The 27,811-nt window shown below is 36.8% G+C and overlaps 1 long non-coding RNA gene and 3 pseudogenes across 2 annotated transcripts; 1 reads left to right on the plus strand and 3 right to left on the minus strand.

Moving 5' to 3' along the window:
- Nucleotides 1-5,521: 5,521 nt before the first annotated feature.
- LOC143852316 (cytosolic sulfotransferase 15 pseudogene) lies at nt 5,522-6,262 on the minus strand (annotated as a pseudogene).
- Nucleotides 6,263-6,290: 28 nt separating this feature from the next.
- On the minus strand, nt 6,291-8,128 carry LOC143853509 (cytosolic sulfotransferase 15 pseudogene; annotated as a pseudogene). Its single transcript, XR_013237152.1, has 2 exons — nt 8,097-8,128; nt 6,291-7,477 (listed from the first exon to the last, which is right to left on the minus strand). The product of XR_013237152.1 is annotated as a cytosolic sulfotransferase 15 pseudogene (transcript).
- Nucleotides 8,129-11,787: 3,659 nt separating this feature from the next.
- LOC143852718 (uncharacterized) lies at nt 11,788-23,110 on the plus strand. Its single transcript, XR_013236847.1, has 3 exons — nt 11,788-12,286; nt 12,390-12,489; nt 22,673-23,110. It is a non-coding gene; the product is annotated as an uncharacterized LOC143852718 (long non-coding RNA).
- LOC143852717 (cytosolic sulfotransferase 15 pseudogene) lies at nt 20,894-22,277 on the minus strand (annotated as a pseudogene).
- Nucleotides 23,111-27,811: the final 4,701 nt, after the last annotated feature.

Consider the following 27,811-nt stretch of genomic DNA (forward strand, 5'->3'; position numbering starts at 1 on the left):
TAATAGAGATTAGATGTTTTGTGATTGTTATTTTGCTTTAAATTGAGCTCAATTTTGTTGAAGTGCTTAGATGAATAGTGTAATTAGTAGGAATTGTTATCTCTGGTGTTTGTGATCTTGATTTCATCTCATTTTTTTTATTAATTTTTTTTTTGGGTTTTCAATTTAAGTTATATTCTGAGAATTAATTGCAATTTATTAATTTTTCTTAGAGTTCATGTGACATACTGGTAGAATGTAAATTATGTTACATTTTATATATATATATATATATATATATATATATGCTTTCTAGTCTAGTTTTACCTAAATTCATGGTTTTGTGTCAATACTAAAAAAGGAAAAGGAACAAGAGAAGACCTTTGTTCGGTAAGGAAATTAATATAACTCAATTTAGTTGGGAAACATATATCAATACAAAGTAATTTTTATTATTATTTATTATTCCTTAGAAACATTTATCTGATTTGATGTCAACAGGCTTTCTTATTATTATTAGGCTGGTGGTATTTATAATGGCTCAAAATCATGTGCTTTATGTGTAAGTGGTCTGGCAATAAAATGTTTACATGAACACAAGCCCCTTTTTCACTTTGACTAGAGCAGCCCTTGTATTCTTGATTTTGAAAGCCCTTCACATTCATTTTTTTTTTAATAATGGCAGCCCTTATAGTTTTGTCTTGGCAACCACATTGAAATCCCTCTTCATCTTCTTCTATTATATAGACCATTGTATCAGCCATCTTCTTCTGAATAATCTCAGCCATATAGACCATCATTTTCACCCAAAATCTTATTTCCATTTCCATTTCTAAATTCCACCTCCATCATCACCTTCTTCTACCTCCCCTGTAGCTTTCATTAATTCAAGTTGCCCAAAGTTGGTTCTTCACTTTATTTATAACACTACAAATTATCTAAAATCAGTTTTCATCATCACATTTAACACTACGTGTTACACAAAGTTCCATTCATCAATATTTCAGAAGGCAGAACCTCTAACCTAGCCATAAGATATGTTTTATTTCTATAAACTGATTTTTTTTTATGGTTGATCTGTATTATTTTTATATTAGAAAATTTTAATGTGTTCTTAAGTCTCAATTATTCTAATGTGTTTTTTTTATTAGAATATTCCAGTTGGAATGGTTTGGATCTCTGAACAGTATTAGAATAGTAGGTTTCCTTTGGATTTTGACTTGGTATGTGCTTAAATGTGTTACGATTAAGATGACTTGTTGGTTCCAGTTACTTTACCTTGTAATCCATGAATGCCTTTCTAATTAAATACTTGAATGTGTTTCTGACACTAGAATATGGCACTTCATTTTTGATATGATAGCAGCAATTAAGGCATTATTTCTGTTTGACATTCATATCCCGTTAACAGTTCAGTACGAAATCCCTTGGTTTAGACCATTTGCAAATTTTGACTTTAATGTTTGAAGGCATTTGTCTTGTATTGGAAGAAGTATCCGTTGGTTTCCAATGAAATTTTGGCTTACAAGTATTTAATTCAGTCTATCTCTTAGTTGCTTGCGTCAATAAATGTAGAGTTTAGTGCTCCATTAATTGTTTGTATTAACGGGTGTATAGGTCATTGCTTCTCTTAATTTATTTTTTTTTTTAGACAAGGCACAAAGTCAGTCTTCTATTTCACATGTAGTGCTAAAGGCTGCGCAAATTTCAGTAATGTTATGTGTAAACCAATTCATTTATTTGCGGTCCAGCTTATGTTATTTTATTTTTGTCTGTTACAAAATCATCCCCCATATACCTTGTATAATATTTGCAGCCCTCACATCCTTTGATGATAACAGCCCCATGCCTTTGACAATTCAGCCCCGGTTTTAGCACAAAAACAGCTCCTGTTTTAGCATAGTTTAAAACCTTTTTTGGCACAAAACAGCCCTTGTTTTGCATCAATTCGGTTCATGTTTTACATTAATTCAGCCCGCAGTTTAGTCCAACATATTCATTTTAGCTGATTTGGGTATGGCAACAAAAATCTTTGGTTAAAAATATTTTTTTTATAAGAGAAGAAAGGAAAAGAAGCTCGCATATCTGTCAGTTAACATTAGAGTCGATCCTTATAGCTTATTCACAAGGAAGGTAGTTCGTGACCTGCTAAGCTGGATTACTCTGGGACTTACTGTGTTGGAGGGAATTCTAAAAATTTGGTTGGAAGTGGAACCTTCCATTCAGCTGTACATTATTTGCTATCTATTATTACTACTGCTCATGGTTGCTGCCCTGTAAGTTATATGCCCAGTAACTGTAATTTGGTTCGGTTCATAAGCATATAACTGTTGTCCATTGCTTGCTGCCCATTATTGGCTATCCTGCAAAAATTTTACAATTTATAAGCATAGCAGTAAGTATCTTTGACTTATAACTGTAATTTGGCCTTGTGTTGGTTGTGTCTTGATTCTTGATCCAGTATATGTTAATAAAAAATCATAAGGATGTCTTAAGTTTGTATGTCTATGTCTTATGCTAAAGCTAGTTTTTCAGATCTTCATTCTGGATATCTTGACAAGGTCTGGGCATTCTATTTGGTTTTAGTTTCAGTTTTTCTTTTTATACATAGAGATCTTTGTAATCTAGTCAATTTAGATGAATGTGATTTTAGGGTTGAAGTAGAATACATGTGCTAATGCTATCACTGAATTGAAGAAGGGTTTAAATTTCATTTTAACATATCTTGTTGGCTTTGACAACTGTCTTGTCCATAGTATAAGTTCAGATGCCCAAAGATTAATACATCATGAGAATGTTCTATCGATAGTATAAGTTTACATACCAGTTTATTCATTAGTGTACACACCAATTCACACACCAGTTAATGCATCAATTTATGCATCAGTTTACACAGTAGTTCACACACTAATTCACATATGAATTTATGTATCAGTTCCTACAGCTATACTATTATCGGCCGTACAAGTTATACTTATTTGATCTTATTCAGATGATAAAACTGATCCTTATCATTGAAAATATATGTGTTATGACTGTTCTTGAGCTTAAATTTGCATATTAAAAATTGTTTGTGTAATTTCTCATCCAGTCAAGATATGCAATTACATGTTTTTTTCCGATGAATTATTACTCTTGGATTATTGTAGCTGGATAAACTAAATTTGGATAATTGATAAACTGATAGTGCTCCATATGTTTAGAAATATACGTATGGTTGTTTAACTATTTGGGAGTGACACAACAGAACTTTGAATTAACAGTATATATTCGAGTATATCATTGCTAAGATGCTTCATACATTCGTTGGATTGGAAAATTGTTTGAGCTAAAAATCATTTCATTAAGTTTGATCATTTATTAAATTGTCTTTACCTCATCGTATAACCAATGTAATGGAAGTGTAAAGTTCAGAAAACTTAGTTATTGGGATTATAGAATCTTGCTTTATAAAAGAATGGTTTGCACAGGTTATTAAATATTCAAGCACAGAATGCCAAATAGAACAGTTGACTTTCATAGTCTAGATATAAATAATTTTTCTTGTTTAGCTTTGTATATGTTTAAAATAGTGATTTACTTGAACAGAAGAAGTTTTATTGCTTATTTTATTTGATCAAAGAATGATATTAATTTGGTCATATTTCAATAGATACAATTTTAGATTGTCATTATTTTCGATAGGAAATTATTTTACTTTGGTCGTGTTTTGATAATTATGCAGTCTTATCATGGAGGTATCATATCTCTCTTACGGTCTTGTTTATAGACAGCAGATATATCCTTAGGGGACTTGCATAGTCTATATAGTGTTCCCCTCTTCTGTTATAAGACTAACTCAGTCTTTTAGACAAGAGCCATGAATATTAGAGGGCGATGAAGGGCGATGAAGGCGTTAACCCAAGCCCATCATTAGGGGACTTGCTCAGTCTAAGTAGCACTCCTCTCTTTTGTTTTAAAAAGACTTGCCTAGTCTTTTTAGATGTGCATTCCTTAAATCTCAGGTCCCCATTCATTGCAAGGGCAATGAAGGAGCTATCTAGAGCCTTCTTAGGAGACAGGCCGTGTCTCATTTATTTGAGTGGCTATCACCCTTTTAGGGAGACAAGCTATGTCTCAGCAGAAAGTCATAACCTTTTGGAGACAAGCTTTATCTCTTTGGTCATAGTGTTCTCTCTTCTAGAAGACTTGCCCAGCCTCACTAACACCCTTCTTTGTCTCATTTTTTTTCTAAGAGACATGTCTTGTCTCATTTTTTTCTAAGAGACATGTCTTGTCTCATTAACACCTCCCTCTCAGAGTTACTAGTTTCAAAACCAGTCTTTTAGCGTAAGAGTCTATCCTTAGTCAGAGAGTCATTCTTTCAGAAGTTAGTCCTATCATTATAGGGGTTAGATTTCCGTCCAACCTCTTATCAAGTCATATGATTTTATCCAGTTCCTTGCAAGGTATAGGATGCTCTCCAACCTTTGCAGAGCTGTGATTCTGTTCTTTTCCCCCGCAAAGCATAGGATGCTGTCCAACCTTTGCGGGATTTTCAAGAGTCTGTCCTACCCTTATGATGATAGGATGCTGTCCTCTTGTGTCAAAAAACAATTAAAAATTCAAAAAAACATCTAAAAACTAAAAATCTCAAAAATCTTGAGTCATTCAGAGTAGTTAGGAGAATCTATTCCGAACTACGTTGGCTTGATCCCTTTCCACTGGGTACGTAGTGCAGCTTGGGATCCACATCCCAGGTCCAGCCAAACCTTTAAAAATAAACATTTCAAACCCTCCAAAAATACAAAGCTTCTTCAAAATCTTTTCAAAAAGATCTTCCCCTAAAGTTAGGAGTCTGTCCTAGCTGTTTGGGGTGTTTAGAGTTAGGAGACTGTCCTGATTTGTATTGATATGGTGTGAGTCAATGCTCAGACGTGTATATAAGTTTTGGGTGTGGGTCAATGCTCAGACGTGTATAAAATTTTTTGTTGCAGAACCAACCATCTACATTATAGGAAACATAAGTACCCTCACCTAGCATTAGATAAGAGGCAGGACCAACCACCTGCTTCAAAGGCATTAACTCCCAAGATAAAGTGGCCGCCTCAGCTAGGAGATCACTATGTTAGAAGTGCCCAACACTATTTAAAATAGGAGAATTTATATGGTGGCTGACTGTGAAAATCACAACGGAGGGTGTCAAAACCCTGCCCCTTGACTTTTCATCCTGGTCGGACCACCTTTTTTGACTTCCCACTTACATGAAAAATCAAGGGGCAGGAATTTAACAGCCTAACCTTGTGATTTTCACGGTCAGCCACCTTATAAAAACTCTTAAAATAGAGCATTATAATTAAATCATAATCAGTGGACAAGATATAATGAAATGAAAACTCAATTCTACATTCAGCGAGATTTATTACAAAACAAACAAACAAACAGAACAAGATACAGCCTCATCAACATCCAAGTAGGAACTGAGTAAGAGTGGAAAATTAGAAAAGAAAAGAAACCACCAGGGAAAATCAAAAGAAATTGAACGTCCTAAATTCTGGTAGGCTCAATTCTCAGATGATACTCGGAAGGTGAGACCAGAACCGTCCACCTTCTGTTCTGTGACATTATCTAAATGCTGCATCATTGAAGGTGTGAGATGATTGGCCCAATCACCCACCTCCCCTCTCCTAAAGACCATATCATTCTCAACATTCTTAAACGTTTTTCCTATCTTGTTAACTTCTAGATTGCTCAAATTCTTAAAACTGCATAGCTTTGATATTTCCTCCACCACCCCAATCTCTTTCTTCCTCCAAAGGGAAAGGACACCCCAAAAACTTGGCCAACCTCTTCAAATAAAATACAGGGTCTTGTTTGATTTCCTTGTACTTTAAGAACAATATCCTCTCAGGCGCTCTCCTTCCAGTACCCCAATACATGATCCCAAAAGGGACCATGAGACTCCATTGCAAAACATCTCAAAGGCCTCCAGTAGAGGAAGAGGAGGTTGTTGAAACACCTCGGCTCTCAACCTGTTCATGAAATGCCACAAGGAAACAAAGGTATCTCTTGGATTCCAACACAAATAAACAAAGGGGCATTTTTGTCCATTTTTCAGGCGGGAAATGGGCGTTGACACCAAATGGACATGTTGAAATTGAGTGACTTCAATCGGACATTTCCCTATTTTTCCGACGTCACATGGAAAATTTTCCCCTAAAGATAAAGGAACAATAAATGCTCTTTGTGGAATTTAACCAATGGGGCGCCCTTGTATATGGCTTTTGTTAAGCGCACCCTTCATTTTATCAATCCTCATAGTGTAATTAATTCTACATTCAGGGACATTTATTGCAAAACAAACTGGGACATGGTAAGTAAAAGTGGGAAATGGAAGAAGGATGAAAACACAAGGGAAAACCAAAAGAAATTGTACAACCTAAATACTGCATGGTAGGTTCAATTCTCGAGTGATACTTGGAAAGTGAGACCAGAACCGTGCAACTTCTGGTCTGTGACATGATTTAAACGTTCTATCATTGAAAGTGTGAGATTATTGGCCCAATCACCCACTTCCCCCCCTCCTAAAGAACAAATTATTCTCAACGTTTATAAAGGCTTTCCCTGTCTTGTGAACTTCTAGATCGCTCAATTTCTTAAAACTGCATAGCTTCAATATTTCCTCTACCACCCCTTCTCTTTCTTCCTCCAAAGTGAAAGGACACCCCAAGAACTTGGCCAACCTCTTCAAATAAAACATGGGTTCTTGTTTGATTTCCTCGTACTTTAAGAACAAGATCCTTTCAGGCCTTGCCAAGCTCTCCTTCCAGTACCCCAATACATGATCCCAAAAGGGAACAAACGATGAGACTCCATTGCAAAACATCTCAAAGGCCTCCAATAGAGAAAGAGGTGGTTGTTGAAACATCTCGGCTCTCAACCTGTTTATGAAATGCCACAAGGAAACAAAGGTATCTCTAGGATTCCTAAACAAATAAACAATCCGAGAATTCGATTCAATGACCGATTTTGGTAGAGAGGAGTGAGGTAAGTGAGTTGCGAAGAGCCCTGGGGAGGGAATGTTTGTTAGATCAGGAACCTTGTCATCTGCATAGACCTGAATCTCCAAGAAAGGGACGAGGTCATGGGGGTTGGTGTTGAGCAAAGGGTGGTGAGTGAGAGAGTAACGAGTCCGGTTCACAATAGCAAAAGTGAGGGCCTTCAACCAAACTGTGCCAGATTTCGGTGTGGAGATCACAAATACATCGCTGTTATGAGCTTCTAAGTGTTTATTGCAAGCCATTGCTGCTTGTAAATGCCTTGGAGGATACCAGAAGCCTTGGTATTGGTAGTAGTAAAATTGGTACCACCCTTTAGTTTTTGGGAAGGAGGAGATTAGTTCCTTGAATTCTTTGCTTATTCCTTCGTCTTCTTCATGGAGATGAAAGTCCTCGGAGGAAAAAGAGGATGCTTCCATGGTGATGATAGGACTATTCAGATCTCAGGATATGAACATCTTCTGTTACACATTTATATACCACGATGATGTAAGAAGAGAGAAAATAATAGATGCCAATTTTGGGCAGGGATATTCCCCCCCTAAATGAATAAAATCCCCCATTTATATACCTTTGAAACTAACGAAAACGTTAAGGGGGGATTTTATCCAACAGTGGGGAGGGCTGAACATGGTAAAACCATAACCGAGCCACCTAATGTCGGTTCCCAACTGCTGGAACCAGAGCTGAACCGATTGGTCCTGGAACCGAACTGAACCAGAACCGAATTTAATCGGTTCGGTTCGGTTCGGTTCGGTTCTAGGTTTGCAACAGTTAAAAAAATGAGTGGGTTTTTAAACCAAGTGAATCTGAAATAGAGTCACACTAACACTTAATCCTATTAAAGGCTACTGATATTGACACCTACCTGTTGGAATTAACCATTTGGTTTAAAAAAAATTGAGTTAACATTAAATAGCAAGGTTTAAGGAAAGAAGACAAACAGTAGCAAGTTTGAAGGGAACTAAGTGTGGGTGTGAATATCAAGTAAAACAAAATGGCTGTCTTATGGAAGAAGACGGACAGTAGCAAGGTTGAAGGGAATCAGGGATACGTCCCAAGTGAAAAAAAAGGCTGTACCTTTGGGCTTCTTCGTGTTGACAGCCGGATTTGCCGATCTGATGGACGAGTGAGGCGCTGAAGCAGTGAGGCGTGAGAGGGATTGCAACTTTACAAAGTAAATGAAGAAAGTAAGAAACTAGGGTTTCTTAGTTCTTTCCTTTCTTTAATTCTTTTGTCTTTAAAAAATCTAAATTAAGAGATCATATAATGATATCAGCTGCCCCTTGTTTTGAATTAAATATTAACAATTTAACAAATTTGTGTCTTCAAGAATGATATTAACACTCCCACTTTTTTGGTTTTTGACGGATTTTAAATCACGCATAATCGCATGCATATACTATTTTTTCCGGTTCGGTTCGGTTGCTAACGAGCTCCCTTGTTGAGGTGCGTTGGAAATGAAAATATATAATCACTAAAGGGACAACCCGTGCGATGCACGGGAGCGAAAAAAATAAAGTCATAAAATGATCAATTAAAAATAATAATTAAAAAGTGGGATTTCATTCGTTAAAAGAATTAGGAGGGAAGAACACTTGAAAATTCACAAAACATGTGAATAGAGCAGCAAATTCAACATTCATGATTTAGCTACATAATAAATTAAAAAAAGAAGAAGAAAATTTTATGAGATGACAATCAATCATTCCAATTATTTGAGATGAGGAGTAAACTCCAGTGAACAAAATATGATGGAAATAAAGGAATTCATCTCCAATTCTAATTAGTGAATTTCATATTCAGACTTTACTTTTGTGAATTTCTATATGACATATTTTCATGCTGTGGCTGGGATCGTTGTTCATAGGCACTTCAAACTAAATATTGACCCAAAATATTCGGAGTTCTCATAATGCAATTTGATGCAGAAGGGCATATCTTTTATAATTTTCCATGAGTGAACATAAGTAGGAAAAGTAACGGAAGAGCAGAGAGATAATATAGTTGCAGTAACAAGTCCAATATAAAGCAAAAGAATGCAATCCAGTGAATGCATTTTTGTTAGGGAAGGTTTCTCGTCCCTCATTCTTTGCAACGTTTTAAAGAGCTCGTGTAGGAATCCCATGTATAAAATAGAGGAGTGCCATTACCAACCAATAGCAAGGGCCTGTTGCCCTGACTCACAATAATACATGAACAGCATATATGACACGAGTTTGGTGATTAGGACTGTTGATTTGATGGGCCGTACCATGTGACCCGGACAGTCCATGTCCCATGGGAGATCCCTCCCACAGGATCAATGCATTTGATAATTAATGGCTTTGGAAATCCCAAAATGATACCTACTCTATTTTTTTGGACCTTTGGTCAAAAGGTACCACAAAATATATGAAATAGTGAGATGGACCCCTTCAATTTCAAACTTGTGAAAGGGACAGGTAGGCCTGTAAATGGACATTCGAAAATCCGATTACCGTCCACAACCGAATCCGTTTAAAGCGAATATTATCCGAATCCGTTTGAAGCGGATATTATCCGAATCCGTTTATGAGATATCCGGCTCTTAGCGGATACGAATCTGGTAAATGGTACATCCGATCCGTTTAACATCCGAATCCGAGAAGTACATCTGTTTATCCCGAATATCCGGATCTGGATCCGAATATCCGAATCCGTATCCGAATATCCGAATCCGGATCCATATCCGAATATCCTGAATATCCGTATCCGTATATCCGAATCCGTATCCGTGTATCCGAATCCGTATCCGAATCCGTGAAAATAATTTTCCTAGAAATAAATCCAAAATAACTACAATAGAAACAATTTTCGTGAAAATTATTTTCTCTTCACATTCTAGAGGGAAATTAAATGAATATGGTTACTTGTTTGGAGCCTTGGAGGTAGGGGTGTTCACATTCTAGAGGGAAATTAAATGAATATGGTTCGGTCGGTTCGGTTCGGTTTTTTTCCGTTTCGGTTCGGTTTCCGTTATCTCAAAAAAAAATTCGGTTAACCGAAATAACCGAAATAATGATAAAAATCATTATTTTTTACAAAAAAAGTGTGATATGGGCAGTCCAAAGGATGATCAAAACTGTCCATTTGATTGATCACAACTTAATTAGGTATTTAGGTTGTGCTCCAAAAATCATTTCGATTGGATGATCCTAGCTCTCCGATCGAAACTAAGATTTTGCTTTTTTCCCACTATTTGGTTATTCGGTTTATTCGGTTATAACCGAATTTTTAATCGGTTCGGTTTCGGTTCGGTTTTGAAAATTTTCGGTTCAGTTTCGGTTACCGAAATTTGATAACCGAAATTATTTCGGTTATCAAATTTCGGTTATTTCGGTTCGGTTATAACCGAATAACCACCCCTACTTGGAGGGCTAATTATTTAATTAATTTCTATCTAAAGTTAACTAGCTTGGCCCTGTTTGGATTGTTGTAGACTTGTAACTTTGTGGAAAAGTGTATAAAGAAAATATAAAATGAGATTTTATATGGTGTAAGCCACTAAGCCCATATTTTTCAAAAAGTATTGTACTGACATCATAGGATGATCCAAACCTTACATGTGATGGAACACAACATAAATAGGTTGTTCCCCCAAAACTTCTTCCATAGGATGATGCTAGCCCTTCGATCTATGGAGGTTTCCATAATAGAGTGAGCCATTATAGTCCCATAAAATAGTGGAAGATCGTGTTTCTCCGGCTAGTGTTATATGGTGTAAGCCTTTATAGTCCCATATTTTTCTATAAGTATTGTACGGACCACAACATAGGATGATCCAAACCGTCCGTGTGATGGGACACAACGTAAATAGGTTGTTCCCCAAAAATCATTTCCATAGGATGATCTCATGATCCTATAGATCAGAGTGCTAGGATCATCCAATGGAAATATTTTTGTATACATAATACACTAATACATGTAACAGTAACAGTGTACCACAATGTAGACTATGTAGTTATGTTTACATCCTCAGCTCCTCCCCTGGGGTTGACCATCCTTGGCCCGAGGCTCGAGTTGGGTTAGGGTTGAGAGAATGCAATCTCGGGTTGGGTTAGGGTTGGACCCAGCCTGACCCGAGTTGCACCCCTACATATCATACGGTTAAGATCATCTTATGGAAATGATTTTCGAGGTATGGTCTTTTTCACCTACCATTAGTGGGCCCATCATTATACAACAAATGTAGTAATAAGGTGAGGCCCATCATTTTTCACCTAGCATTCATTGGTGGGACCCAGTGTTTAAAAATGCGGATTAGACACGAAACGCAGCCAAAGAAAATCCTTGTCGACTCGGCGTGGACGCGGTTGACGTGGCCAAAAATGTGGTTGACGACTTGACGCGGCCAAGTCGTTATTTTTTATTAAAATAGTAAATGAAAAAAGATAAAAAAAATCCAAACCATTTAAGTAGGGCCGAAGAAATGAATGGTTTAGATCATCTAGCCGTGTGAAGATGAGTCTAACTAGCTGTCAAAAGCTATTATAATTTTCAGGTAGATCTCAACAGCCAGTTGAGTATATAAAACAAAGCAAGTTTGTGTTGAACAACCATAATAGCCCTTTTGAAATAACCAAAAGAGAGTGGTTGTATAAGAGTTATATACTTATATCCTTGTCTTCATATTGTACAAGCAGCAGCAGCAGCAAAAACAAGGTACATTTTAATATTTTATGTTGAAGCTGATTCATTTGTGAACAGCTGTAAATAAAAAAATTCAAACATGGGAAAGTACTCAAGTAGAGATAAGATAGAAGCAAAAGTAAGGCTGGAATAGACGCTTCACTGAGCATTACACTGCCCAAAAAATAATTAAATAATGTATTAGTTTTGGGTGATGTATTTGCCGATTTTGCGCCTTTGTTTTATTAGGGACACCCCAGTTTTTACTCGGACAGCCCTCTTTAGTGTATTTATGACTACTATTTTACACTATAAGGGCTGTCCCAAGTAAAGGAGGAGGCCGGATATATCCATTTCCTTTTTCCTCGTTACTTTCAACGAGGGAAATGGGCTTTGAGTTATCAGATGATCCAGATCAACGAGAGAAATGGGTTAGGGTATATTAGTATATCAGATGATCCAGATCAAGACAAAAAAACTCATGTGAACCTCCTCCATCTTCTTCTTCGAGTTCTGAACACCAAGGGCCGGCAAAAAGACAGATACGATGGACAGGCTTTAGGTATGGCTTGTGGGGAGAACCCTAGCTGTAAGCTTGCAAACAAAGAGGGTTTTTACAGGTATGGCTTTATTTTCCCTTTTTTCTTCCTTTTTTGCCATTTCTTTTGATGTTTCTTTGTTTTCTTGTGTTCCTTCTAATATTCCTTATGTTTTTTTGTGTAGAGGAATTTCTGTTTTTCCTCCTACATGGTATTTGGTGTGCGTGGCAGATCTCTTCATTTGGATTCTCTTATTGTTATAGATGGATTTGTGGATAGGAAAGGTATGACCAACGATCAAAATTTTGATTTTTGGGGTATCACTTTGGGGTTTATTCGGATATTCGGATATGATTTGGATATGATTTATTCGGATTCGGATATGGATTCGGATACTGAACTCGAATTCAGATATCCGTTTATGAATTCGAATTCAGATTTGAATCCGGATAAATGGATACAGATAATATCCAAATTCGAATAATATCCGTCGGATGCGAATTCGGTAACAAATTTTAATTATCCGTCGAATTCGGATACGGATACGGATATTGACAATTTTAAACGAATTCGAATTCGAATATAGCACTATCCGATTCGAATTCGATCCGTTTACACCCCTAGGGACAGGGTACCATTTTGCTTTTCCTGACAAGGTTTTTTACCGAAATACCCTTCATCCTCAAAATATACATGTTAAGCCATTAAAACAGGGAGAAAAAAGTGTTGTTTTATTTTTCACACCTGGAAAATGGGGTGACCAAGAGATGAAATGGGGGTATCACACCTGGAAAATTTTGGGTTGATGTCTATTGGGCCTGGAAGCGGTTACCAGCACAAGGAAAATGAGGATACCACATATGAAAATGGGGTGACCAAGAGATGAAATGGGGGTATCACACCTGGAAAATTTTCGTATTTTGTATCCAAAACTCAAATCCAAATCCAAATGAGGTATCCAAACATGGCCTAAAGGTACATGAAGATCTTATTGTTGTTTTCATACTCTTGGATTTCACTTTCTGACATCCAATCTAAAATCCTTTTCCAAATGAATTTTGTTTTTCATGTATTTGACTTCCGAGATTTGTTTCTCTACCCTCATTATGGATTGCAATGGCCCAGAAATCTTTATGAGCAGTCCTAACCATTGGATCAATTGCTTGCAACTGAAGAGTTAAAACAAATAAATATTCTTTTTTCCTAACCATTGGATCCATTGAGATTTTACATTGTACAAGTCCCTACAGTTCAATATTTTGCCAAAAGGAATGCATGGCCTAGACCACAGATAATCAAAGCCGTCCATTTGATGGGCGACAATGTAAATCGGTTGTGCCCCAAAAATCACTTCCATAGAATGATCCCATCCCTCCAATCTATATAGGTTTCCATAATATACAGTTCTTCTATAGATTGGAGGGATCAGATCATCCAATGGAAATGATATCTCGTGAGTGTACGCGCGCGTGGGGGGTGTTCTTAGTTCTGATTTATTATTATAACAACATTGTATGCCCTCCTTGTGCAAATTCCTGGCCCTGCCCCTGTTTGGAACCAACATAATTAACTCTTGGATCTTCAACAATAGTTACAACTGCTAATTTTTGCTGAAATTATATGCTAATTTTTGCTGAAAAGAACCACCACAAAAACTTCAGCATCTAAACAAAAAAAGATGGAAAAGAATATAAACCTATAGCAAGAAAAGAGTATAAACCCAAAGTTGTAATGTCAATAACATCAACATAATGTTGAACCAATTTTTTGTGATTTTGGGACCTGGAGGATGACATTAAGTCTACACTTCCATTAATGACAGAAGATGAATACAGAAACTGTTGGAATGGATGAAACAGTCATGATCACAGATTCACAAGCATAAAATAAATTCGGAGTCAATGCACTCAAATTTCAAACATTTATGGAATTTCATCTACCTGCAATCAAAATATCAACATGCCCAATGGAGTTTTTCCTACCAATTATCTTTAAACTGTAGCCATGAAATGATATAAAAGCTCAAAATTTTCCCAAAATTTTCCAGGTGTGATACCCCCATTTCATCTATTGGTCACCCCATTTTCATATGTGGTACCTCCATTTTTCTTGTGCTGGTAACCCCTTACAGGCCTAACAGACACCAACCCAAAATTTTCCAGGTGTGATACCCTCATTTCATCTTTTGGTCACCCCATTTTCATATGTGGTACCCCCATTTTCCTTGTGCTGGTAACCCAGGCCCAACAGACATCAACCCAAAATTTTCCAGGTGTGATACCCCCATTTCATCTCTTGGTCACCCCATTTTCCAGGTGTGAAAAAGAAAGCAACACTTTTTTCTCCCTGTTTTTATGGCTTAACGTGTATATTTTGAGGGTGAAGGGTATTTCGGTAAAAATTCTTGTCAGAAAAAGCAAAATGGTACCCTTTCACAAGTTTGAAATTGAAGGGGTCTATCTCACTATTTCAGATATTTTGTGGTACCTTTTGACCAAATGTCCAATTTTTTTTTGTTTTTGATTGGAAAGCTGGGGTTAGGCCGATGGATTCTGACATTTAAAAAAAAATATACCAAAGTTGTAACAACAGCAACTAAAAAATGGCAACCATTGATCAATTCCAGCATCACTGCCAATATATATATATATATATATATATATATATATATATATATATATATATATATTTAGCAGAAGAGAAAAGGAGAGAATTTTGTTCATTAACACGTCAATGTGGATGCTTTTTACCCTTTTTTGCCCTCCCCACATATCTGTACATATTATCTATGTGAGGGTAAAAAAGGTATGAATGTTCGCTAGCCACCTTCGCCTAACGCTATGTCTCGCCCATCCATTGCAATTGTATGTATTTGTCTGATTAGATGTGATGAAAAACTGCACGGAAATACTATTTCTTGAAATGTTGCTAGCAATAATACGTAAAGAAACAAGCTAGCAATAATAATCATTACGTAGTAAAGTTTGGGAGGGAAATTATGGACAACGGGTACCTAGATATGACAATTACGGAAAAAACTACAAAGAAGAGGTATCAAAATATGACAGTTACGAAAAAACCACTTTTCCTTCTTAATTTTTTGAGGATATTACGAATTAGCACACCTGTAAAAATATTTACAAATTCCGGGCACCTTCAGACGAACAACAGATTATGGAAACCTCTATAGATTGGAGGGCTAGGATTAGCTTATGGAAATTATTTTACGGGCACAACCTATTGATGTTGTGTTCCATCACATGGACGGTTTGTATCAACCTATGATGTGGTCCGTACAGTTCTTTGTCGGCCCGTGCATCGCACGGGTTATATATATACTAGTAAAAAAAGATGCACGGGCCGACAAAGAACTGTATGGACCACATCATAGGTTGATCCAAACCGTCCATGTGATGGAACACAACATAAATAGGTTGTGCCCCAAAAATCTTTTCCATAGGCTGATCCTAGCCATCTAATCTATAGAGGTTTCCATAATTCTTCTTAAATCGGACGGGTGATCCTGTAGATTTTTTATTAATAAACCATAAAGGACGGGGGTAAGATTGAAATTGTGTGGCTTTAATGGGTGCATTTGTTAAAAAGCGTAAAGGAGGGGGTATGATTGAAAATATGTGAGTTGAATTGGTGCATTTGTTAAAAAAAGTCAAAAAAAGTGATGTGTAATTCTCATAGAATTTTCCAAAACTTCAAAAATTTCTCTTCTTTTCTCTTCTCCTATATATATATATATATATATATATATATATATATATATATATATATATATAGAGAGAGAGAGAGAGAGAGAGAGAGAGAGAGAGAGAGAGAGAGAGAGAGGAAAGTGTTGGTGAGCTTAAGCTCACCAAACTTATGGTGAGCTTAAGCGCCCAATCACATTGGGGTCTACTTTGTTAGGATGATCCAAAGCATTCATTTGAAAGGCTCTTACATAGATCGGGTGTGTACCAAAAATCAGTTCCATAGGATCATCCTAACCCATCCATTTGTGGAGGTCAAAATGGATATATATATATATATATATATACATTTACTGAATTTGAATCCATTCATATATGGTTTTTACGAAGGTAAACTCATCAATTCCAAGACTAAAGTATGCAAGTCCTACTTTCCAAAGCATTCGAAAACCAATTAGTAACCAGGTGGAGCAAACCTTTGCATCAGTAGGACTTGCGTAAGGTAAACAGCCCACCTTACTTAGGTATAGTTAGTTGTACCAAAGGTGAACACATGTTCGCTAAAAGCTTCATAGGAGCTTTGACCTTACTTTTGATCCACCAGAGTTGGAAAAGACTATGGCCAAGGCACTTTCGATGGATCCTTATTACACACCACCATTTCAACTAGTTCTAGACAGAATCCCAGCCAAGATTCTACCTCAACAGGAAGAAATTACTACTCAATAGAGTGTTGCACCATGGCAAATGCCTCAACACTCAACAACCATGACAGAAGACTCAGGGTATGGGTGCTTTCACCCAATTACAACCTAGGAGTTATTGGGCATTAGATGATATATCCAGGAACGCCATGTGGCAGATAAAGAGTTACTTCAACTGTGAGGGCCATGGGAGTGGAGGCACCGATACAGTTGATAGAGGTACACCTCAAGGAGGGAAACCAGAGGATAGTTGAAGTTAGCAAGGGCACGATGACAAAAGGGGTCAGTGAGACACAGAGGCAATGCCTTAAATTATTAGAATTGAAGTGTATGTTGTTTGATTTGATAGAGTTAGTATCAACTTGCCATAGGTTAGTTTTTTTAGGGTTTGGTTATAAATATGGGGAAATCAATTCATTTGAAAAGAAAAAAAATATGGGGAAATCAATTAGGAGAAAGCTTTTGCTAGTTTTCATTTTCCTTCAAAAGAAACTGTTTAGTATTCTCTTCCATGGTGGCAATGTCTTTTTCCATTATTAATTTGGTATTTGCAGTGAACAAACCCATCGATCTTCTTGAGTAACGAAGAAGTGTTTATTGCAAGCCATTGCTGCTTGTAAATGCCTTGGAGGATACCAGAAGCCTTGGTATTGGTAGTAGTAAAATTGGTACCACGCTTTAGTTTTTGGGAAGGAGGAGATTAGTGCCTTGAATTCTTTGCTTGTTCCTTCATCTTCTTCATGGAGATGAAAGTCCTCGAGGAAAAAGAGGATGCTTCCATGGTGATGATAGGACTATTCAGATCTCAGGATATGAACATCTTCTGTTACACATTTATATACCACGATGATGTAAGAAGAGAGAAAATAATAGATGCCAATTTTGGGCAATGATATTCCCCCCCTAAATGGATAAAATCCCCGCGGCCCCTCTAACGTTTTTCGAGGATAAATTCACATACGGTTTTCTTTTACCTTTGAAACTAACGGAAAACGTTAAGTTGCGCTATGGATTTGGAAAAGAAACAGAAAATGGGCCCTTTTTCCACGAAAATAGCTTTAATGGTCGTTCTGTTGACTGGATACGGAAAGAGCAAGGAAAGCTCGAATCTGAGGTGGAATCCGAGAAATGACATTTATTCGATCGTTCTAGATTTGATTACAGATTCATTTATTTATAAGTTTAGATTGGTGGCAAAAATAGGACTAATTTGGCTGAATAAGTTGTAGACACACACTGATAGTGGACATAACATTCTAAGGAAATGATATTTACACCTTTTTAAAAAAAAAAACTTGGCACAGTCCCTCTATCGTAAAAGAGTAGTCATAAATACCCCGGAAAGGGGCTGTCGGAAGCCCAAAAAAAAAGGGTAAATGTATCAATTCCCATTGGGCATTCTAATTTTTTTAACAATTTTATATACAGTGTAGTTTTGTGTCATAAATAACTATTGCTGTGATTTTAACCCATATAAAATATCCCATTGGACATTCTAATACAGAGAACGATAACTTCTTTGCTTTGCTTTAAAGAACTATAATGTTTAAAACAATTTACCTAATTTCTGTTATTGTTCTGTAATTGTTTACTTAATTACTTTTCTTATTTTTTGATAATTTTGTCTTTTCTTCCAATTTTTTTTTAAATTGATTTTTGGCTTGCCTACAAAATTTTAAACAGATTTATATACGCATCAATAATTATATTGTATATTTATCATCATTTTTATAATGTGTTCTTTGGATAATAGATAAATGGGCGATACACTTTTTGGATATGATGAAATTGGGATACCCTTATGGAGAGGATGAAATTGAATATCATAATGTCGATTCATACGTTTCATTTATTGGACGTTGTTTTGTTTTTAATGTTTCCTTCATTGTTTCCTTCAGAATTGTCAATATTATACTGTAACGGCTTAAATCCTGCACTATTAAGTACCCCATAAAGGATTAGTAATTACGCATCTTAATCTCGCAACCCTTTCTTATAGGAAACTGTTCAATTCGCATTTATTATCAGAGTGACCTACCAAACGTTCAATTCCTTCCTAATTCAACACACCTTAACCTCACAACCCTTCCTATTCCAACGGCCCTATATCCCTTAAAATCAGCCGCCCTATTTCTATCCTTTCCAAATTGGAAAATGTAAATCTAGGTCTCTTCCAATTTCTTTTCGAAAGATTTGTTCGTATCTTTCCAAGAGATATTCTTCTTATCTCACCCAAATCTATCTATCTATGTTAGTAAAGCTGAATGTGGGAAGCTGAGGTTGTGCCACGTGTCACACCCATAGCTTCCCAAAATTAAATACCGAATTAGCATTCCGATTTCTAAAACGTTTTCTACACATAACGGTAATTACTATTTTTCGCCATAAATTACGATATAAAACTTCATAAATAAATCCTCTATGCTGTGGCGGTGCCACATGGCAGCCCCTCCTCTATCCCGCAATTTTAAAAATTCTGAATTCTCAATATTATATGGAAACGGCTTAAATCCTGCACTATTAAGTACCCCCATAAAGGATTAGTAATTATGCATCTTAACTCGCAACCCTTTCTTATTAGAAACCGTTCAATTCGCATCTATTATCAGAGCGACCTACCAAACGTTCCATTCCTTCCTAATTCAACACACCTTAATCTCACAACCCTTCCTATTCCAACTGCCCTATATCCCTTAAAATCAGCCGCCCTATTTCTATCCTTTCCAAATTGGAAAACGTAAATCTAGGTCTCTTCCAATTTCTTTCTGAAAGATCAGATCTGTTCGTATCTTTCCAAGAGATATTCTTCTTATCTCACCCAAACTCTCTCCCCAAGAAAAGAAGACCATGGCATGGTATGGTCTCTCTCCCCAATATCCCGTTCTCCTTTTCTATCGTCTCATCTTCTCTTTTTATGGTTTCCTTCTTACGCATTTTACAGTAGCATCTAACCTGTAATTTCCCCTTGATCTTCATAGAGAAAAGCATTCCAACTCTCCCCCATCAGAGATTTTGCAGATCTAGGGAAGAAACTTCTCCCTCTCTTCAAGGACTTGCGCACAACAATGGGTATTGTCGGATCCTACACTGATTCTCTCTATCCCCATTCTTCTTTTTCCCTTCATGTTTCAGAGTTTCTGGGCTACAGTTTTAGTTTTCAAGGTTTCTACTGAAAGAAAACATCAACTATTTCTAGGTATCTAGAGCAGGTAGTAATGGAGAAATTCTGAGACATATCATCAGGGATTGGGACCATTTTATTTTATTTTATTTTATTTGCTTTGGCAGACTCCTGCGCTGATGTAGGGGGGTAGTTTTTAGGGTATTCAACGGATAAGGTCACTTTTTTTTAACATTCTTTCTGTATGTATCTGCATGAAAGGCTGACATCAGTTAATGGAATTTTTTCATCTCAAGGTATTGGAAATGAATTGTGTTGTTGTGTTTATTATTTCATTACTCATCTGTGCAGAATGCATATCTCTTGTGATGGAACTACCGCATATGGGAATTGTTAATTTTTTGAATCCCTGTTTTGTTATGAGTTACAAATCTATAGAGTGAAAAGATTTAGCCAAGGTCATCATATAGAACCATCAGATTTAACTATAAAATAGTTAAATCTATTTAACTATTTAAATAGATTACAGTTAGAATAAATCTTTTGATTGAAGGACCTAATTCTTTTAATGTTTTGTCCTAATTATTTTCCTTTGTATTTTTATCATTTAGTTTTTGGTTAAATTCTTTTCCTCTTATAGAGCATTATTTTATGATCAATGTTTTTAGATCTAAATTACTTCCAAACCTATTCATCGCATTCAACTCCCGACAACTCTTATTATAAAATTTATAAGAGTTTATATTATAATAAAATTTATATTTATTATAATATTTAATTCATTTTAGTTTTTTTATTATAAATTTTAATTTAAAATAATGTATATATCTAAAAAAAAAACTAATATAAAGTAAATACCTATGGACAGTAAATCTTTTGTACTATATATTTTAATTTCTGCATAAATATACACAGCTTACTACTATTTTAAATCAAACATAGTGTAATTTCTTAAATGTATCTTAAACACAACCCTTAATGATTATTTTCTTCCATTAGGATCCATTTCTCTTTAGAATCTATCATTTTCTCTTAGGTTGCACTAAATTAAAGTTTCGTATTTCTTCTTTAAAAAAAAGAAGAAGGGTTCAATGCATTTTCAATCACTTTTCTTCCTTGCCCCGTGCATCACACGGGTCTCTAACTAGTACAAAAGTAAAGATAAAGGAACTATAAATGCACTTTGTGGAATTTGACCAATGGGGGCGCCCTTGTACATGCAGATGGCTTTTTGTAAGGGCACCCTTCATCTTTTCAATCCTTGTAGTGTAATTAATTCTACATTCAGGGACATTTATTGCAAAACAAACTGGGACATGCTAAGTAAGAGTGGGAAATGGAAGAAGGATGAAAACACAAGGGAAAACCAAAAGAAACTGTAAAAGCTGCATGGTAGGTTCAATTCTCGAGTGATACTTGGAAAGTTAGACCAGAACCGTGCAACTTCTGGTCCGTGACATGATTTAAACGTTCTATCATTGAAAGTGTGAGATTATTGGCCCAATCACCCACTTCCCCTCTCCTAAAGAACATATTATTGTCAATGTTTATAATGGTTTTCCCTGTCTTGTTAACTTCTAGATCGCTCAATTTCTTAAAACTGCATAGCTTCAATATTTCCTCTACCACCCCTTCTCTTTCTTCCTCCAAAGAGAAGGGACAGCCCAAGAACTTGGCCAACCTCTTCAAACAAAACATGGGTTCTTGTTTGATTTCCTCGTACTTTAAGAACAAGATCCTTTCAGGCCTTGCCAAGCTCTCCTTCCAATACCCCAATACATGATCCCAAAAGGGACCAAAAGGTGAGACTCCATTGCAAAACATCTCAAAGGCCTCCAGTAGAGAAAGAGGTGGTTGTTGAAACTTCTCGGCTCTCAACCTGTTCATGAAATGCCACAAGGAAACAAAGGTATCTCCTGGATTCCTACACAAATAAACAATCCGACAATTTGATTTAATGACTGATTCTGGTAGGGACATGCAAGGGATGTGAGTTGCGAAGAGCCTTGGGGAGGGAATGTTTGTTAGATCAGGAACCTTGTCATTTGCATAGACCTGAATCTCCAAGAAAGGGACGAGTTCATGGGGGTTGGTGTTGAGCAAAGGGTGGTGAGTGAGAGAGTAACGAGTCCGGTTCACAATAGCGAAAGTGAGGGCCTTTAACCAAACGGATCCAGATTTTGGTGTGGAGATCACAAGTATGTCGCTGTCACGAGCTCCAAAGTGTTTATTGCAAGCAATTGTTGCTTGTAAGTACCCTGGAGGATACCAGAAGCCTTGGTAATGGTAGAAAAATTGGTACCACGCTTTCGTTTTTTGGAAGGCGGAGATTAGTTCCTTGAATTCTTTGCTTATTCCTTCATTTTCTTCATGGAGATGAAAGTCCTCGGAGAAAAATGGGGATGCCGCCATGGATGGCGAAGATAGGGCTCTTAAGATCTCAGGATATGAACATCTTTGATACATCTATAAGTTCCACTTAAACATATATACATCTTTGATGCTCTTAAGATATCAGGATATCAGCACACACAAGCTTAGAGTACACATTGATGGATCGCCCAAACGGGCACGCCAGATGCATTCTTGATGACATAATTTGTGCATGGCATTCGCTTGAAGTCTTGATTGCTTACATTGGCTTATTAATATTAAGAAGTTAGGAATCACGAGTGCTTTAACAAGTTACCTCGTACTAAGTGGTTTCACAAGTTACCTCTTATTAATTACTTGGAAGTCCTTTATTTAGGAATTTCATTCTTATTATATTAGCACGTAGGAACTTGCAGTTAATTTTTTTTATACAATAGGTAGGTGAATTTTCTAAATCAATTTGTAGTCAACAACCACACGGTAGTAGTAACGTCAGGTTGCCTCTTCAATAGGAGTCTAGTGCCTTTTTCAGGTGAAGCGCTGACAAGTTTTTTTTTTGATGACGTAGGATGTCCCCACCCCCTTCGGAAGTACGACTAGTCCCTACGAATGCACGCAAGGACCCACTCACCACGTGTATCAGGTAAGTCGGGGGCGGGATTCGAACACTCATTAACAGGGAGCAAACCCGTGACTTTATGCCGAGTTAACCCTTATTATTAAGAAGTCTTATTTCGGCATTTCTTTCTTATCATATTAGCACGTAGGTTATTGTAGTTAATTTATTATACTTTGGGTTGGTTTGGATTGCGGGAATTGTGAATGAGTATCGGATTCACATTCCATTCAAATTCCAATTCCCCCTTGTAAACGGAATAATGATTCCAATTCTAGTGTTTGTGTAAGCACTGCGAATCAATCATGATTCTGATTCTAGCGTTTGGTACCGTTCACTCCAACATCGGAATCGAATCAAATTTTTAATAAATATTTTGATCATTTTTTATGTCATTGGGGTATTTTCGTCATTTTTCATAATTAGGGGTATTTTGGTAATTTTTCATGACTTAATGGTATTATGGTGATTTTTACCTGATATGGTGTATATTGATCATTTCATAACATGAGGGTATTTTAGTCATTTTTTCACGACTCAAAGGTATTTTTCTAATTTTAACCTAATATAGGAGTATTTAAGTTATTTTCCATAACAATGGCAGTCTGGTCATTTTTACCCGATATGTGGTATTTTGATCATTTTTATGTCATGGGGAGTATTTTAGTTATTTTTCATGACTAGTGGTATGTTGGTCATTTTTACCTGATATGAGGTATTTTGATTATTTTATATCATAGTGTTATTTTAGTCATTTTCCACGACCCATGGTATTCTTGTCATTTTTACCCGATAGGTGGTAGCTTGATCATATTTATGTCATAGGGGTATTTTAGTCATTTTCCATGACTCAAGAGTATTTTTGTCAGTTTCCATGACTCAAGGTTATTCTGATCATATTTACCTAATGCATGGTATCTGGATCATTTTTATGTCGGGGTATTTTAGTCATTTTCCACTAGTAGGGGTATCTTGGTCATTTTTCATGACCCAGGGGTTTTCGGGTCATTTTTATACGATATGGGGTATTTTGATCATTTTTATAACATGGAGCAATTTTATTTATTACTATGTGGTATTTTGGTCACTTTTACTCGATACAGAGGCATTTCAATTATTTTCCATGACACGGGGCTATTCTAGTCATTTTACCCTCTATGAGAGTATTTTGACCATTTTTATGTCTTAAGTGTATTTTAGTAATTTTCCACGACTTAGAGGTATTTTGGTCATTTTCACTCGATATATGGGTATTTCGGGCATATTTCATGACGGAGTGGTATTCTGGTCATTTTAACCTAATTGGCATATTTAGATATTTTTTATTGTATGGGGGCATTTTAGTCATTTTCACATGGAATTGGTCAAGTGCCGTTGGGAGGAGATTCAACGTTGTTTTTTCATCTCCATTCCAGGAATCTAAATACCACCCTCTTGGGCGGGAAACAAAAAGTGCCAAATATTCCCTTGTTTTTTAACCAATCGGAATTATCATTTCCCATTCCATTTTGTAAACGAAACCAAATGTTGGAATCACCTAAATTGAAATTTAATACTGGTACCGATTCCTGATCCCGGCAATCCAAACGCACCCTTTAAGTATATGATTTTTTTAATTCAGTAAGTAGCATTGAAATCGGATACCGGTACTGATTCTAGATTCCGGCAATTCAAACACACCCTTTAAGTATATGGATTTTTTAATTCAGTAATTAGCCAACAATTACACGATAGTAGTAATACCAAGTTTCCTCTTCATTAGGAGTCTGGTGCATTTTTTTACGTTTCTTATTTCTTGACTCCATTAACATGTGTAGTTGAATGTTGTTCATATTTTGCATAGGAGATTCTCTCCTAAATCGTGGTAAAGGCGTTTCTGTAGGCATTTTATTTTGCTTTGCTTAGCTGATGAGAGCCTGCAACCGCGAATCCGATGATTAAAATACTATTTTTGGAAGGATTAAACTTCATATACGCTCCTGGAATGGAAACAAATTTCAGGCCTACGCATAGCTCCAAAACTAAAGTTTTGAGGTCCTTGTCGATGGAGCAATCATACCTATTTTTATGATCAAAACACTTTCTTCCAAAAAATTCACCGGAGCTTCTGCATGCTCACTCCCGGTCTCTTGAAGGCAATACAAGCAACCACATACATGGACTGGACATCGTTCGACCAAGAGTAAGGTGAACGCTCAGCTTCAACTCTGACTTTACATTATAAGTGCACTGAAGGTTAACTATGTCAATCTACAACTCAATGTGATTGACTGTCTTGTCCGCATCGGCCTACATGTTCAATCCTCCTGAAAATGGAAGACACTTAAGAAGAATTTAGGGAGTACCCCAACAGGAAGAGCCCTCATAGAGAGGTCCCACAAGTGAAAATCCCAATAGAGGAGCTAGGCTTCCCATAGGGGCCCCACCTGATCGAGAAGAGCTTTTCCTGGCACACTCTTTGTGACCCCATCAAGTTTGAGATCTAGGAATTATTTTTGCCGATCTTCCTTGGTGGGTCCACATTGGGAGGCCTAGACTCGCACTGATCAAGGTGTTAGACTGTTGGGAAGCTCGAACCACCTGGAGAGGATGCCGTCGCACCCAAATGGCTGCATCAACCACACTATAGGGGTAATCCTTCCACTTAGCTCTTATTAGTTAATTAGTTAAAATTACAAACTAATTAGAAGAGCCTTAGCCCATCAACCATTTTGCATTCATTCAAAAAAAAAAAGAGGAACTAATTAGAATATAATTAGGATCCAAGAGCCTTGGCCCACCAATAGAGTGGGGCATAGGGCCTTGGGACTTGAGCCCATCAGTGGCCCAAATCCCATGACCCCCTCTTCACATTCAGTCGGCCATTAATTATTTCTATTTAAGGGATTTTTGCTGATTAGTCCCTACTTGGCAAAATAATAGCATAAAAATCCCTAAGAAAAGCATATTATCTTAACAGTCCTACTTTTGCAAAAGAATTGCTAAAAGCCCCTAAAACTAACCTACGCCAATATACTCCGTTAATAAAATTTAAAAAGGCAAATTTACCCCCAACCTCCACTTTTGCCCATTTTCTATTTCCCTTCCAATATTTTCGGGAAAAAATAAGAAAATTGGCAAAAATTGTATTGATTATTAGGATGTGATCCGCATTTTCACCAAGATAAACATCCAAAGGATATCACTCAAATAAAAGTCTCATCATTTGTGATACGTGCATATATGCATAGTGACATGGCTTAGTTTTAGGAGTGTTTGGAGTCTTTATGTTTATTTGGTATTGGTAGCTTAGTCTAGGAAAAGTCTAGGAGTCGATCTAGTGATAAGAGATAGTTGAGATTTTATAGGGATGTGAACTGTGTCTGTTTTGTGGCTCTTTTCTTGTATTTAAAGTGGTTCATAATAAAATATGCACGCAGAATTTATCCTAGAATTTGTGTTTTCACAAAAGGAGGAATGACCCTTCCCTCGAAGTGGGTCAAGAGGCTGATCTTCCCTCTGAGAAGATCAAATCTGTTACGAACCAATTTAGGTTCGTAACAAGTTGCCCGTTTTTACCCAAAAAAAACTAAAGATGTGTTCTACGACTGATAAAAGAACCTTCAACATTAGCGTCTTTAACCCATTATGATAAATACACCCCCCCTTAAATTTAACAAACTATACACCTAATACACCTGGCCCCAATTTTTGATAAATACACCTCATACAACTTTAAATTATTTGTAAGTTGAATCCTACTCGATCCGACCCAAGTTGCACCACTAGGGCTCATTACCTTGCATGAGTCCAAAAAATATAATTTCCCTCGAAATTAATCAGTCATATAATTTCCTTCTTAAATTATTGAATGAAAAAAAGATGGTGCCAGTATAGAGTGGTGACTCTACCCAAGTATGCTCCTCTACCCTCTCCCCCTCGTCCCCCCCCCCCCCCCCCCCCCAACACGTACACACGCACAAAGAAAAAGCAAAGAATAACAGAGAGGTTTCCTGTTTCGGCTTACAAGTAATCCCAATCGTGTAACCGGATGTAGACACCCCATTTTGACCGTACCCTGAACCTCCCGTGTTTGAGCAAAACCCTATCAAACCAATGCTATAGGATCCCAAATTTCGTCCCAAGGTAGGTTAGGGTCCCAGCTAGGTCCCTATAAAATTTCGTCAAAATCGGAGTGTGTTTGCCTAGCGAACGAACCTCGAGAAGACCATAGCGTAAACCGCAGAAGGGGGGGGTGATTTATCCTGGATGGTGCAGAGCATGGATTGAATAAGACAAGATTTCTCCTCACGATCATCAGAAGTTCCCGCAACCGCGAGCTTATAAAAAATGGTAGTGCTAATATCATCACCAAAATTTTCTATAAATGCCGACTTAATCTCATTTAAAAAAAAAAAAAAAGTTCTCGTTTTCCTTTTAGAGAGAGAAAAGGAGAGAAAAGAGAGAAAGCAGATCTGAGAAAAGAGAGAGATTTTCCGATCGAAATTCTCCATTTTCCGATCATCTCTCTCGTTAAATTCGGCTAGGATCCGGCAATACTCCGGCCGGCTTCCAGTGAATCGTTTTCCAGCTACAGAGAGAGAGATCTCATTTTCCAGAAAGAGAGAGAGAGCTTGTTCCGATCATCTGTCTCCGGCAAAGCTCCGATTAGCCAATTATTCTTCTCCAGTGAGCTCGAGATCTGGCCAAGCTGTGAAACCTTCAGATCTGCAATTTTTCATATCCAAAACCCCTTTCTTACCTCTTCCGTTCACCTCCTCCGGCAAGAACAAGCTATGATCGCAAGCTCTGATTGACCTCCGGCGATACTCCAGCCAGTGTTTCCATTTTATTTCTCTGTTAATCTTTGTTTTTCTAATTTCATTTCTTCATTTCCTAGAAACCCTAGTTCTTTGCTCAAGCGCTAAATTCGAGTTTCTGTTTGGGGAAAATCGTAGATCTATCCTTTAAAACCCTGAAACTAACGTGTTAACTGAGTTGAAACCTTAGATCTGTATAAAAGTAAAAGAAAAAATCAGATCTGAGCTTAGAATTCTCGATCCTTGCTATAACACCTTAGATCCAAGAGTTCTTTGGTAAGGAATTTCATCA

The sequence above is a fragment of the Tasmannia lanceolata genome, unplaced genomic scaffold (genome assembly GCF_043159265.1).
Source record: "Tasmannia lanceolata isolate RefF3 unplaced genomic scaffold, GAP_Taslan_0.1 ptg000019l, whole genome shotgun sequence".
Taxonomy (NCBI): Eukaryota; Viridiplantae; Streptophyta; class Magnoliopsida; order Canellales; family Winteraceae; genus Tasmannia; species Tasmannia lanceolata.